Here is a 12,859-nt window from a genome sequence, read left to right as displayed (position 1 = left end):
TTTATTTTAAAGGAAAGCCGGCCAGAAAGCTCCAAAAAGTACTATTATAAGACAGAGCTGCATACAAACAACTTCTTTCCAGACTTTCAAACGCTGCTTTGAAGTCGACAGAAACATGATGGTTGTCGATTGTTTTGTCATGGGTCTTCTCCAGGATCTGGCGCAAGGTGAAGATAAGGTCAGTAATAGATTTACCAGCTCTCAAGTAGCACTGAAAAAGGCAAATCAGTTCGTTGACTTTGGGCTTCAGTATTTTCCACAGCACGCTAGACAGAACATTATACGCGATGTTAAGCAGGCTGATACCACGGTAATTGGCGCGATCACCTTGACCATAATATTATTATATAGGTGCTAATACATGCTCTGTACCAAATCTTCGCCTCCTTGTTTCAACATATCGGTGGGTAGTCCATGCCTTGTTGATCTTTAGCCGAGAATTTGCTGGTTCTTCTTCTCCTAGCTAGCAATGAAGATAAATGTTCCCTCCAGAACGTAAGCACACTCTGCACGACAGTTACCGGGTCGCCAGTAAAATTTCTGCGAAAATTTGTTCCGTCATTCGCGGGACTTTTCGATAAAATTTTCAGTCATTATTCCTACCAGTCAGCATTTGAAGCTCCTCGCAGTCAAGCCGTTCTGCCTAACATTTGTTTCTTCTACAAAGGCGTCTCTCTTCCTTCTTCGCAGACGATAACGCCACGTAGCCCTATAGGTAGCATGATTTTTTATGGAGGCAGCACGGCATTACACATTGTATCAGTTAGTTTTGAGCTACGGAGTCAATAAGCCTCAACCCGATGAGAGATGTTACATCATGCAGTATAAATTGTCCGACTGTAGGGGCAGAGACTCGACCCCTTCCTTGGTCACCCTGGTGTTAAAGTCACCAGTATGATTTTAATGTAGTGGCGGTATGTTGTTGTTTTAGCAATAAGGATACTTCCCAAATGCAATGGGGAGTACTGTCGATGTTGATGGTCCTTTGCCGGATAGAGATCCTGCACATTAGGGTAACAAGCGCCATTAAGTCACAAGTCCGACTATCCCAGGAACGATTTAATATGACTATATTGAACCTTCTAGGCAAACCGAAACTGCCAGGCTTCGGTACCTTCTCCCAAAAGAGTTTGGACATTACAGGTACATGTCCTCAAATCATGGTCTTTAAAACCATAGCCTCTTATACGTTTGCTGTGGTCATCATCAGAAAAAAGAGTTCTTATTCGAGGCTAGTTCTTATGTTTCATTGGAAAGCGCTCTTTCGTGGTAAGTCCAAAGCCTAGTGCAGAACCCAGGAGCAGGGTTTGGATATAATCCGTGCCTCCATTACCCGCATATCAGAACATTTCTTAGCATCACTAGCTTAACAAATCACAACAGGCTGTGAGCTGTGAATTTCTCAAAATACACACAAGTTTCATTCCATGTACATATGTATGTTAAAAGTCAAAGCTAAATTACAATTGTCATTCTATCATGCTCTTCCTGTGCCATATGCCTGCACGTACGCAAGGATAATGTGAATAGGTAACTGGAAGGAGCATTGGAAGTATAAATCTCCAATACGAAAACGTACTTACTCTCGTCAGTCAGCCTATATGCGCTCATTTTGGAGATGCTGAGCCCAAACCGAATATGGACCACATCTGAAATCGAACTGAAACTTATTGTGTGCGTGTGAACACAGATGATTTCGCGTTGTGCTTTGCTTTGCGCCGGATGTGCTGTGCGGAATGTGAGTTTTGGTAGCGTGCGAGCGGCGACAAATTCATATTTGACTGCGTTTTTTGCGTGTGCGTGTGTGTATGATATATGCGCGACGGTTTTGCGATATGATAGCGATACTTTGCTAAGAAGAAGGCTGTAAAAGCTTGTTAAATACATACATATGTACATACTTCTTATTACTTTACTTGGCAGAATTATCCAAAGTGTGGTTGAATAAAAAATAAAATTCGAGTAAGGATAAAGAAATAAATTGAAGAAATACGTACAAACATAAAAGCTGGTAAGCAAGAAATATTTATCTTCCTGTATTTTGAAAAAAAAAAAAACAAAAAAAAAAACAAGAAAACATTATTCACTGATTTTGAGTCTCCAAGTATCTCCATTCGAAAGAGAACAACAGCGTTATGACGAGACGATGCTGGCAAAGGATATTTTGTGCAAATTCCGAGCAGTCCGAGTTTGTGCGGTCTAGTGAACACAACTGAAAACAGTGAAAATAACGTGCGTTCGAATGCCGTTTGACGCCTTTTTTATTTGCCATGAATGATCGATAAGAAAAATAGCAAAAGAAATGCAAGAAACTAAAAATAATAATTTTACAAAAATTATAAAAAAATGTTAAAAATAATTTAAAATAGCTTAAAGTGCAATAAGCAATGACGTCAAATATACGCGAGTTAATAAATAAGAAAGGATTTTTTCCTCGCCTCACTTATAGTGTGTGCTAACTGTGTATGTCTGTGTATAAGTGTCAAGAAAGTGTTAATTAGTGTAAAAAACGAAACCGTTATGTGCACCTCGTCTTTGTCTGGCCACAGCTTGATACAGCAGCCCTCGCAGTTGCGCAAAAAAAGTGTTCAATTAAGCAATTAATACAAGTACATTCATTTTGAAGCATACTTTGCGGCGCTTTTTTGTAATGCGGTTACGTACACATACATATGCATACATACTAAATAGTGAGCTGTTAATAAAGGCTTAAAGTCATAAGGTCAGCAATATGTATGTATGTATTAAGAAAAAAGTGGAGCAAATTAAAAAAATAAAACAAAGCAAAAGCGGTATTGTCTCAAATCTTCTGTGTATGTGCTAAGAAAATTAGAGAAATTCGGTACAATTGAGTGAAAAGAAATATAGTTTTGATGAAAGTAAGTGAAATGATAACAAACTCGTTAAAGCCATCAACAATTGAAAATTTTCAGTAGAATTTAAAACTAATTTGATGCTAAAAGTCAGCTGCTGTATGTTTAATCAAGAGAATCGGGTTAGAATGCGTGCTAAGTAATAATTTTCGATGTGTAGGAGTGCATACCAAGCTTTAATTTAGTAGGGAAGTCTAATATTAGGTAAAACGAGTAAAATATCTGCGTGTATTAGATAAGCCAATAGCTCACAAAAGAAATAATTTCCAGAAACGAGATTTATGTCAAATATATTGGATCGATCCTCATACGTAATTAAAAAAATACAAAACAACGCCTTTAAATTTGTGCCCTTATTACGGTTTACAACTCAACTTAGTTGGATTGTAATTAAAAAAACTCAACTCTTAGACAGTTTGGTTTTACGAATTATAACTTATATCAGTTGAAGTTGAATAGATGTTGCCAACTTCAAAAGTGATGATTTGACAGATAATGAACAGCTGATCAATTTGTGGCGGAAGTTGTAGCATTTTCAAAAGTGATTTTTATTATTAATAGCAAAATAGATATTAGCTAGATTTACATATTTTATAACGACGAAAATGTTGGCGATAAAATTTTTTATCACGAATACGGAAAAAATTCGCGGGATCAATCCAATCCCTTGGAACTACTCTTTACTCAACGAAATGAAGAACCACATCCGCAAACACGTTCGAGGGACGGCTGTACCCCTATTCAAAAATGCTGTGAAAATGATTTTAGTGTAGGACTGGACAACATCTACAGTTATTAAATGGGTTTTAGATATTATCGAAGTCGATTAAAACACAAATGACCGCAGAAGAGCAAAGCGCTTCAAAAATGCATTTTACTCTAACAGGTAAAGGATTCCCCGGCGTAGTGGGTAGTATCGATGGGACTCAAAGTGGCACAATTTTACCTATTTTGGCAGCATCCGAACTGAGGTTTGCCTCGTCCAACTTCGAATGCCGCTCCTTAAGGTCAATAAGTTTTTCAATGTAATCCTTCGTTGAAACCTTGTTTTTTCTATAAATGTGTACAAAACTGCTGGCTATAAAGTTTGTTTAAATTAATTTAAAAAAGGTTTAATTACTCGCATTCCATTTTTTCCGGCAACGTTTTACAAGACGGTGCACCATCTAATTTTTATCAAAAAATATTAAAGATGGTATGAAAAGACGCGTTTCGCCTTCGTTTTTAGAATCCGAAAGCGGAAACTAAAAATTTTATTTCTGTAAAAAGATATATACAAAAACCCATAAAACGGCCCCGAGAGCGTCCAAAATATGGGGCCCGATCCATTGTTTTTTTGCACAGAACACCTTTCTGCGTTGGGGCAAAAATAACCATGGGTGTATCCAACACCTTTCTCCATGAGTGTATACAACCAATCTGGCAAAATACAACATGAACATTTGAATAAATTTTTTGCTTATATCTTTTGACAGAATCGAAATTTTTATACTCAGTTGAGCAGAGCTCACAGAGTATATTAACTTTGATTGGATAACGGTTGGTTGTACAGGTATAAAGGAATCGTGATAGATATAGACTTCCATATATCAAAATCATCAGTATCGAAAAAAAATTTGATTGAGCCATGTCCGTCCGTCCGTCCGTCCGTTAACACGATAACTTGAGTAAATTTTGAGGTATCTTGACGAAATTTGGTATGTAGGTTTCTGGGCACTCATCTCAGATCGCCATTTAAAATGAACGATATCGGACTATAACCACGCCCACTTTTTCGATATCGAAAATTTCGAAAAATCGAAAAAGTCCGATAATTCATTACCAAAGACGGGTAAAGCTATGAAACTTGGTAGGTGGGTTGAACTTATGACGCGGAATGGAAAATAAGTAAAATTTTGGACAATGGGCGTGGCACCGCCCACTTTTAAAAGAAGGTAATTTAGTAGTTTTGCAAGCTGTAATTTGGCAGTCGTTGAAGATATCATGATGAAGTTTGGCAGGAACGTTACTTGTATTACTATATGTATGCTCAATAAAATTTAGCAAAATCGGAGAACGACCACGCCCACTTTAAAAAAAATTTTTTTAAAGTGAAATTTTTACAAAAAATTTAATATCTTTACAGTATATAAGTAAATTATGTCAACATTCAACTCCAGTAATGATATGGTGCAACAAAATACAAAACCAAAAGAAAATTTCAAAATGGGCGTGACTCCGCCCTTTTTCATTTGATTTGTCTAAGATACATTTATTGCCGTAAGTCGAACAAATATTTACCACTCCTTGTGAAATTTGGTAGGCGCTTAGATTCTAGGACGGTAACTGTTTTCTGTGAAAAAGGGCGAAATCGGTTGTAGCCACGCCCAGTTTTTATACACAGTAAATCGTCTGTCCTTCCGCTCGGCCGTTAACACGATAACTGTAGCAAAAATCGATATATCTTTACTAAACTCAGTTCACATAATTATCTGAACACGCTTTGTATTGGTATAAAAAATGGCCGAAATCCGACTATGACCACGCCCACTTTTTCGATTTCGAAAATTACGAAAAATGAAAAAAATGCCATAATTCTATACCAAATACGAAAAAAGGGATGAAACATGGTAATTGCATTGGTTTATTGACGCAAAATATAACTTTAGAAAAAACTTTGTAAATAGGGTGTGACACCTACCATATTAAGCAGAAGAAAATGAAAAAGTGTTGCAGGGCGAAATCAAAAGCCCTTGGAATCTTGGAAGGAATACTGTTCGTGGTATTACATATATAAATAAATTAGCGGTACCCGACAGATGATGTTCTGGGTCACTCTGGTCCACATTTTGGTCGAAATCTCGAAAACGCCTTTACATATACAACTACCACAACTCCCTTTTAAAATTCTTATTAACACCTTTAATTTGACACCCATATTGTACAAACACATTATAGAGTCACCCCTGGTCCACCTTTATGGCGATATATCGAAAAGGCGTCCACTTATAGAACTAAGGCCCACTCCCTTTTAAAATACTCATTAACACCTTTCATTTGATACCCATATCGTATAATTCTAAAGTCACCCCTGGTCCACCTTTATGGCGATATCTCGGAAAGGCGTCCACCTATAGAACTAAGGCCCACTCCCTTTTAAAATATTCATTAACTCCTTTCATTTGATACCCATATCGTACAAACAACACATTCCAGGGTTACCCTAGGTTCATTTTCCTACATGGTGATTTTCCCTTATTTTGTCTCCATAGCTGTCAACTGAGTATGTAATGTTCGGTTACACCCGAACTTAGCCTTCCTTACTTGTTTATTTTCGCTTTCTGATTCTAAAATGGAGGTGAAAACGCGTCCTTTGAAGAGAGCTTTGTTACTTTTGATAAAAATTAGATGGTGCACCGTCTTGTAAAACGTTACCTTTTTTCCAAACAACTGCAAAATTTTGTGAGAAAATTGCTAGTAGTCAGTTGTTAGATTTTGATGTCTTTGACAGCTACAACAACACAAGATTGTAAACGGTAATGCCACACAAAGTTGTAAGACTAGGCAAATTCAACCGACACATTTTTGGATAGGTTGAGCTAAGTTGTAAACCGTAATAGGGGCTTTGAAGTTTCAGTTGAGTGGTTCTCGGAAAGAATATTTTTAGATCCTTGTAAATGCCGTCGAAATTGTTAACTCCAGACACCGCAAATAATAATTATTTATTCTTCGAGTTTCGAAAGAATCACACAAATTTCAATAAGTATAAAAAAGCCTTCCAAAGAATTTTGCGCAACAAATATATTTTAAGCCATCCGAAATAATTTTTATAAATTTTTACTTTGTTTAGCCGTCAAAACTAATAATTTGGATATAAAAGTCTTGAAATAATAATTATGGACAATAACTTAAGTTTTTAAGTCTTAAACATTTATTGTTTTTCGATTTATGTTACAAATAAAAGTTCCTCCAATTAATAAGTTTACGAGTTGTTACCGTGGTGTGATGGTAGCGTGCTCCGCCTACCACACGGAAGTTCCTGGGTTTACGCCACGGGCAAAGCAGCAACCAAAAATTTAGAAATAAGTTTTATCAACTAGAATACATTTTTTCTAAGCGGGGTCGCCCCTCGGCAGTGTTTGGCAAGAACTCCGAGTGTATTTCTGCCATGAAAAGGTTCTCAGTGAAAACTCATCTGCCTTGCAGATGCCGTTTATACATGTAGGACCCGTCCCGCCAATATATAGGAAAATTTTGAAAGGAGCGCAATGCAAATTGGGAGCGAAGGTCGGCCTAAAATATCTTCGGAGGTTAGGGTTTATCTGACAGTAGCACTCAATATTAACATTCAAAATGTACAAAGGGATCTGGGACCAATCTGCTTTCGTATGTTGGACGATAGTTTGCAAATCATAGGAATCAGCTCATTGCAGAGCTCAAACTTTTCCTGAATGCTGCACCTACACAATTTTGTGATCTGTTCAGAATGGCTTTGTGCTGTCTTATTGTGTATTGAATAAATGAAAATGTTGGGTCATTTATTCGCATATCTACATAACCATATAATATATAAAGATTTTACATAGAGAATGTAATTTTCTGGGTTCCTGAAAAATTATAAGTGTACACAATTTCACGATGGTCAGTCCAGTAGTTTAAACGAAAAGCAATTCAAACATTTTCACTCACAAACTCACTCCCTCACAGACTTTCAAATTTATAATGTAAGATAAGGCAACCCTCCATTATGATATCAAAGTGTACAAATACAGCTGGATAAACAAACAATGCAAATATAAGATTAAACAATTTTAGCACAAATTTTGAACCTTTCCTCGGTTTGGGCGGCCACCGTGGTTGTGATGGTAGCGTGCTCCGTCTACCACACCGAAGTTCCTGCGTTCACGCCTTGGGCAAAGTAAATTCAAAATTTTAGAAATAAGGGTTTTTAATTAGAAGACAATTTTTCTAAACGGGGTCTCCCCTTGGCAGTGTTTGGCAATGTATTTCTGTTGTGAAAAGTTCTCAGTGAAAACGCCTTGCAGATGCCGTTCGGAGTCGATATAAAACGAGTAGGTCCCGTCCCGCCAATTTGTAGTAAACATTAAAAGAAGCACGACGCAAATTGAAAGAGAAGCTCGGCCTAAAATCTCTTCGGAGGTTATAGCGGGTTACATTTACTTTTTAATCGGTTTAAGCAATTACTAGAAATTTTTCGCGCTAAAAATCTCCGTTACTACTTACTCCGTTTTTTTTATTTTCATTAAATTTAAATTTCAAACTTATTTAAAGATAAAGCTGTAGTCCCAAAATTGTTTTGAAATAAAAAAAATTAAAAAATCTAGCAACAGAAACACTTTTACACTTCTGGTATCAAAAAATATCTGACAATATAAACTTTTATACACTTCCGGTTTCGAAAAAAAAACAAAAAATTTAATCTTGCTGCTAAAAACCTTGAACCTAAACTTTTGCCCATCAATCGGTTTAAGAAATTTTTCCAACCTTTGTGCAATAAACTTAAAACTTCTCAATTTATTACTTCGTTTTTAAAGTTTATTTGGTTTACATTCTAAACATATTTCAAAAATAAGTCCAAAACCTCAAAAACGTTTTAAAAAAGCTAAGAACAAAAACTTTTTAAATTCTTTTCTTTGCTAATCGAATAATAAATATATCCAAAAAATCACTTGTTTTCTCTCTTTTAACATATAACTCTGTTTGTTTCATATTTAAATCAGTAAACTATCAGTCATGATGAAATAATAAAGGTGATGTCGACAACATAACCTCACTTTTTCCGCAGCTCTATTGCTTTTATGTATGTATTTTAGGGTAGCGAAAAAGGGGAAACATTTAGTACCATTACGTACTACCTTTTTGGTATTAATTCAGTTTTTGTACAAAAAGAAAAATCGAAACACCCAGTGAAACCAGTAGCTTAAAAAATATATCTTTAACTATCAGACGGCTTGGGCTAACTTAAGCCAGTTAAGTGGCATAAGAGGTTTCCACAATTTTTAAGCATTTCTGCCTTAAGTTATAGAAAAGCTTGTAACTCAATCTGAAAAAATAAAAGGAAAATAAAAAGGGTTCGACTCCTACTCCCGGGAGAAAAGGTTTTGAAGAGATTTACAAGGTATAATCGAAACAGCTGTCGCCTTGTCCGTCCTGATGTCACGTTGTTTAAATTTTTCCCAAATTATTAAATAAATTATAAAATTAAAAAAATTGCTTCAAATAAATGTTTTCATAGATTTAAAAAAGCAATACCGGCAATCCCCGATTAAATCATACAAAAGGCACTAATGTTATTAAAATAAACTTATTTATTTTTCAGAGACTTGTTTAGAAACTTAATTCGAAAATGCATTCGACATTTAAAATAAAGTCGTTTTATTTTTCCATAAAGTTACGAATTCCTTGGTGCGTTTAGCATAGCTTCCATAAAATGATTTCCATCAAAAATGTTGTCATCATTTATCTTCGTAAATAGAGATTTTAGGTCGAGCTTCTCCTCCAATTCGAGTCTTGCGCTTTTTATTTTGTCTTAAAAATTGGCGGGACCTACATGTTTCACGCTGACTCCGAACGGCATCTGCAAGGCAGATGAGTTTTCAATGAGAAGCTTTTCATAGCAAATATGCACTCGGAGTGTTTGACAACTCAAAGCGACCCCGCTTGGAAAGCAGACTTCCGGCACAACAACGCGCGTCTCTCTGGCACAACTTTGGTCTGGATACTGCAATAGGTTTTAACTTCGTCCAGAATCATGAATGTGCCCCACATGACACCAATTATCTTTTCTTTTGCAATGCGGAACCGACTCCTCTAAAACCCACGTCTCTTCGATACAAACCTGTTGAAACTGCAAGTTTTCTAGGACTCCTTTTACGGGATAGCTATTAACAAAGACCCAGAGGGCTTTCAAATGCGTTCAAACTGTGACCTGTGCGCACCTATATATTGAAGGGACATTCGATAACAGGTGGCAGTCCAGCAAAAGTTTATCACTACTGTAAGGTGGAGTTCAAAGGCCTATCTAGAGGAAATGACGATTCACTACAACTAATAAATCGCTGAAACCTGTATAGGGTACTGTCAAAACCACTAAGGGGTGACTTCGAAGTAGACGCTACTTCAAAATGAATCAAACAATAAAACCAATACCAGGGCTTTTCCGATGACATCGTGAAAAGAGCATTAATCCTAAAAAAGGGATGATGTGTCGGTGTGAATTTCAAGGTAAATCCTTTAAAGCCGACCAAACGACTCCAACGGGTTAATTGCTTAGAATATTCCCGCGGTTGGCATGCCTGTCGTAAGAGCAGACCAAAATGCCCAACAAATCAGTTCGAGGCAATCTTCCACCTGACCCCAACTACACCTAGCAGTAGATCAGTCAAAGGAAACCTGGTCGTGTTATCCCACAACATGGATAAACTGAGAATAAAAACTTAATATATCAACTTCCGAAGGACACACCAGCAAAACTTACAACGGTGATATCCCACGACAGTAAAGCCGCACTCAATACGAATTCGCTCTTCGAAATAAATTCAGCGCTACTTCTGGTCAGTGCTGGTTGCTGGTTCCTGGTCACCGACCGATGGAAAGCTGTGAGCAAGAGTGGTTCAAGAACAATTATTATTAAAGGATATAATTGCAAAATGACCAAATGACACGTACCGATTTTTTGAACTATCAGCAGTGAATGCCGAGCAAATTTTGCGCTCATATAACAAACGATGAGAAGACCGACTTCCGGAGATCCTGTTTTAGGAAAAAATGGTTATATTTTTTTCGAAAACTTATTTTTCCCAAACTTACAATATATTTCCGCAATATTTTCGATTGGATTTTGTCAACGAATAATTTTTTTTAAAGAGAAATTCATATCAAAACAATGACAGAAATAAAGTAGTGCCTACCAATTCATTTTTAGATGTTTGTTCTCATTTTGTTCATTTCCGTATGGAAATATAGTAAATTATGTAGGATTGGTATCGTTTTATTACATACATATTTTATGCATGCCGATCTTGTCAGAATAACGGAAAACTTCAATGGCATGCAAACACCTGAAATTTCATTTCATCATGATATGAGTTATTGAAAACAATTTTCAATCGAATAATTATTCCAAAATATATTATCTATCAAAAATGTATGCAAAGATTAGTTATTTATAAATAAATAAGCTTTAAATAATTAAAACAGAACTATTTTTATTCGCATTGTTATTTAAATAAAAATTAAAATATTGCCCAACTCTGGTTATACATTTTAAGTGTTATGATAGGTTTTGTTATACATATGTGATAGCTAATTGAGTAGAACCCACAACTTCCACTCGAAACTCCATGACGGAGTTTGCAATGTTTTCTTTTATTTTAGTACAAGTAAAAACTTGTATGGTTTAAAATTTAAACCGTGTTCTGCGTAGTCATTTTCACGAGAAACGATATGACGTAAATTTATAATCAAATTTGGTTTGGCCAGGGAACAGGAAAATAGCAGAGGCAATTCTTTCCAATTTCGTCTATTAAATTCATCTTAAGCTATGCAAAATAATCCCAAAAAAGCAGCACGAAAATGGCACTGACGAGAGCGCAACTCCGAAGCCGGTTTGTCTCCAAACCAAATTTGACAAGGGATGACAGGAAATCGTCCCAAATACATCAATTATCTACCCTGCTGGAAAATCAACAAAACCAAACGAATCAATCCTAAATACGTTGTCGAAACAATTCGAAAATATAGCTGTACTTTTCCATATTTTAATTTTTATTTCTATTTCTAAGAGCATCACAAACACTTCTCACCAGTTAGTTCTCTGAGGTATATAAGTTTTGCGGGGAAACCAAATGATGACGTAGCGGTATATATGCAGCTCCTTTTCATGCTGCCTAAGGCGGTTTTACAATCAACGGAGAGGTGACGTGTTTACATTTTTTTCGCGGTTTTTCCCAAGATTTAGATTTACCAGGTCTGAAGCCGCAATTATAAGGTCCAACCAGCCGATTAACGGTGGGCTTCAATCTCTTACACAATACACTTAATAGAACCTTATATGCGATATTAAGAAGGCGATATAGATGGCGCAGTTTGCAGGATCCCTCTGACCATATTTAGCAAAGAAACTGATGCATGCGCCTTACTAACTCCTCGCCGCCGTATTTGAGTAGCTACGAAGGCAGTTCATCAGCGCTCGTAGCTTTATTGTTTTTTGGTTCTGGTTATTGATATTCTGACTTCATCATAATCCATCATCATCGTTTGCGGGATAGGGTTCATCCTCCCTGTGCGGTAAATCGCTTAGAGTAGTGTTCCCTCCATTATCTAATTACCCTCTGGACATCGGTTACAAGGTCGCCATTTTCGTTCTTACACATTTCTTTTCAGAATTGAAACCTTCTGTCTGTCGCCGAATTTTTTTGCAAAGTTTTAGTACTTTATTATACTAAAACTGATTATGCTGCAAAACTGTTTACTCAAAAAAGTACAAAAAATTCCAAATAAAAAGGTCGAAATTTTCGTAAAGTTAGTACGAATTTTAGAAGTTATACGAAAATGGGTTTGAGATTGACTTTTATAGTTTTCGTTAGATAGTTTGTAGCAGTGTTTTCTCAAAACATCGAAAATAATAAAGTAAAATAAAAATAAAAATAATAAAATTAAAAATTTAATTGATGAAATTTAAAAAAATTGCCGCTAATATTTTCCTATTTGCTGCCGTATTAAGTACAAAAAAGTTTCAGATTAAGACTCAAACTTTTATCCCAGCATGATTTTATTTGTACAATTTCGGAAAAAAAGTTGTCAGCTTGCATATCAAAAGCCTTCTTTTGGGCATTTCAGTCACATCGGCTTATCGAGAATAAACATATAAATATTTTAAAAACCGTTTTATCTGTTTTTCTCTTTATACTGTATAAAGGTGGCCATCCTAGAATTGATAAACACTATTTGTATTTTTGTGAGCTGAAGTTATCATGCGGTTCGTG

General features: G+C 36.1%; 1 protein-coding gene across 21 annotated transcripts in view; it reads left to right on the top strand.

Moving 5' to 3' along the window:
* Positions 1 to 1,715: 1,715 nt before the first annotated feature.
* LOC137244961 (cyclic nucleotide-gated channel alpha-3) overlaps positions 1,716 to 12,859 on the top strand; it is a 978,574-nt gene continuing 967,430 nt past the window's right edge. For 3 of the 21 annotated variants that reach the window (XM_067774799.1, XM_067774814.1, XM_067774791.1), the window contains exons 1-2: positions 1,716 to 2,995; positions 12,793 to 12,852. The gene's annotated coding sequence lies outside the window, so the exon portion shown is untranslated. Of the gene's footprint in view, positions 3,078 to 12,792; positions 12,853 to 12,859 lie in introns of all 21 variants that reach the window. The other 18 variants (XM_067774813.1, XM_067774812.1, XM_067774808.1 and 15 more) reach the window with 9 other exon arrangements.

The sequence above is a fragment of the Eurosta solidaginis genome, chromosome 3 (assembly GCF_040869045.1).
Source record: "Eurosta solidaginis isolate ZX-2024a chromosome 3, ASM4086904v1, whole genome shotgun sequence".
NCBI lineage: Eukaryota > Metazoa > Arthropoda > Insecta > Diptera > Tephritidae > Eurosta > Eurosta solidaginis.
This window is presented reverse-complemented; position numbering and strand designations above follow the sequence as displayed.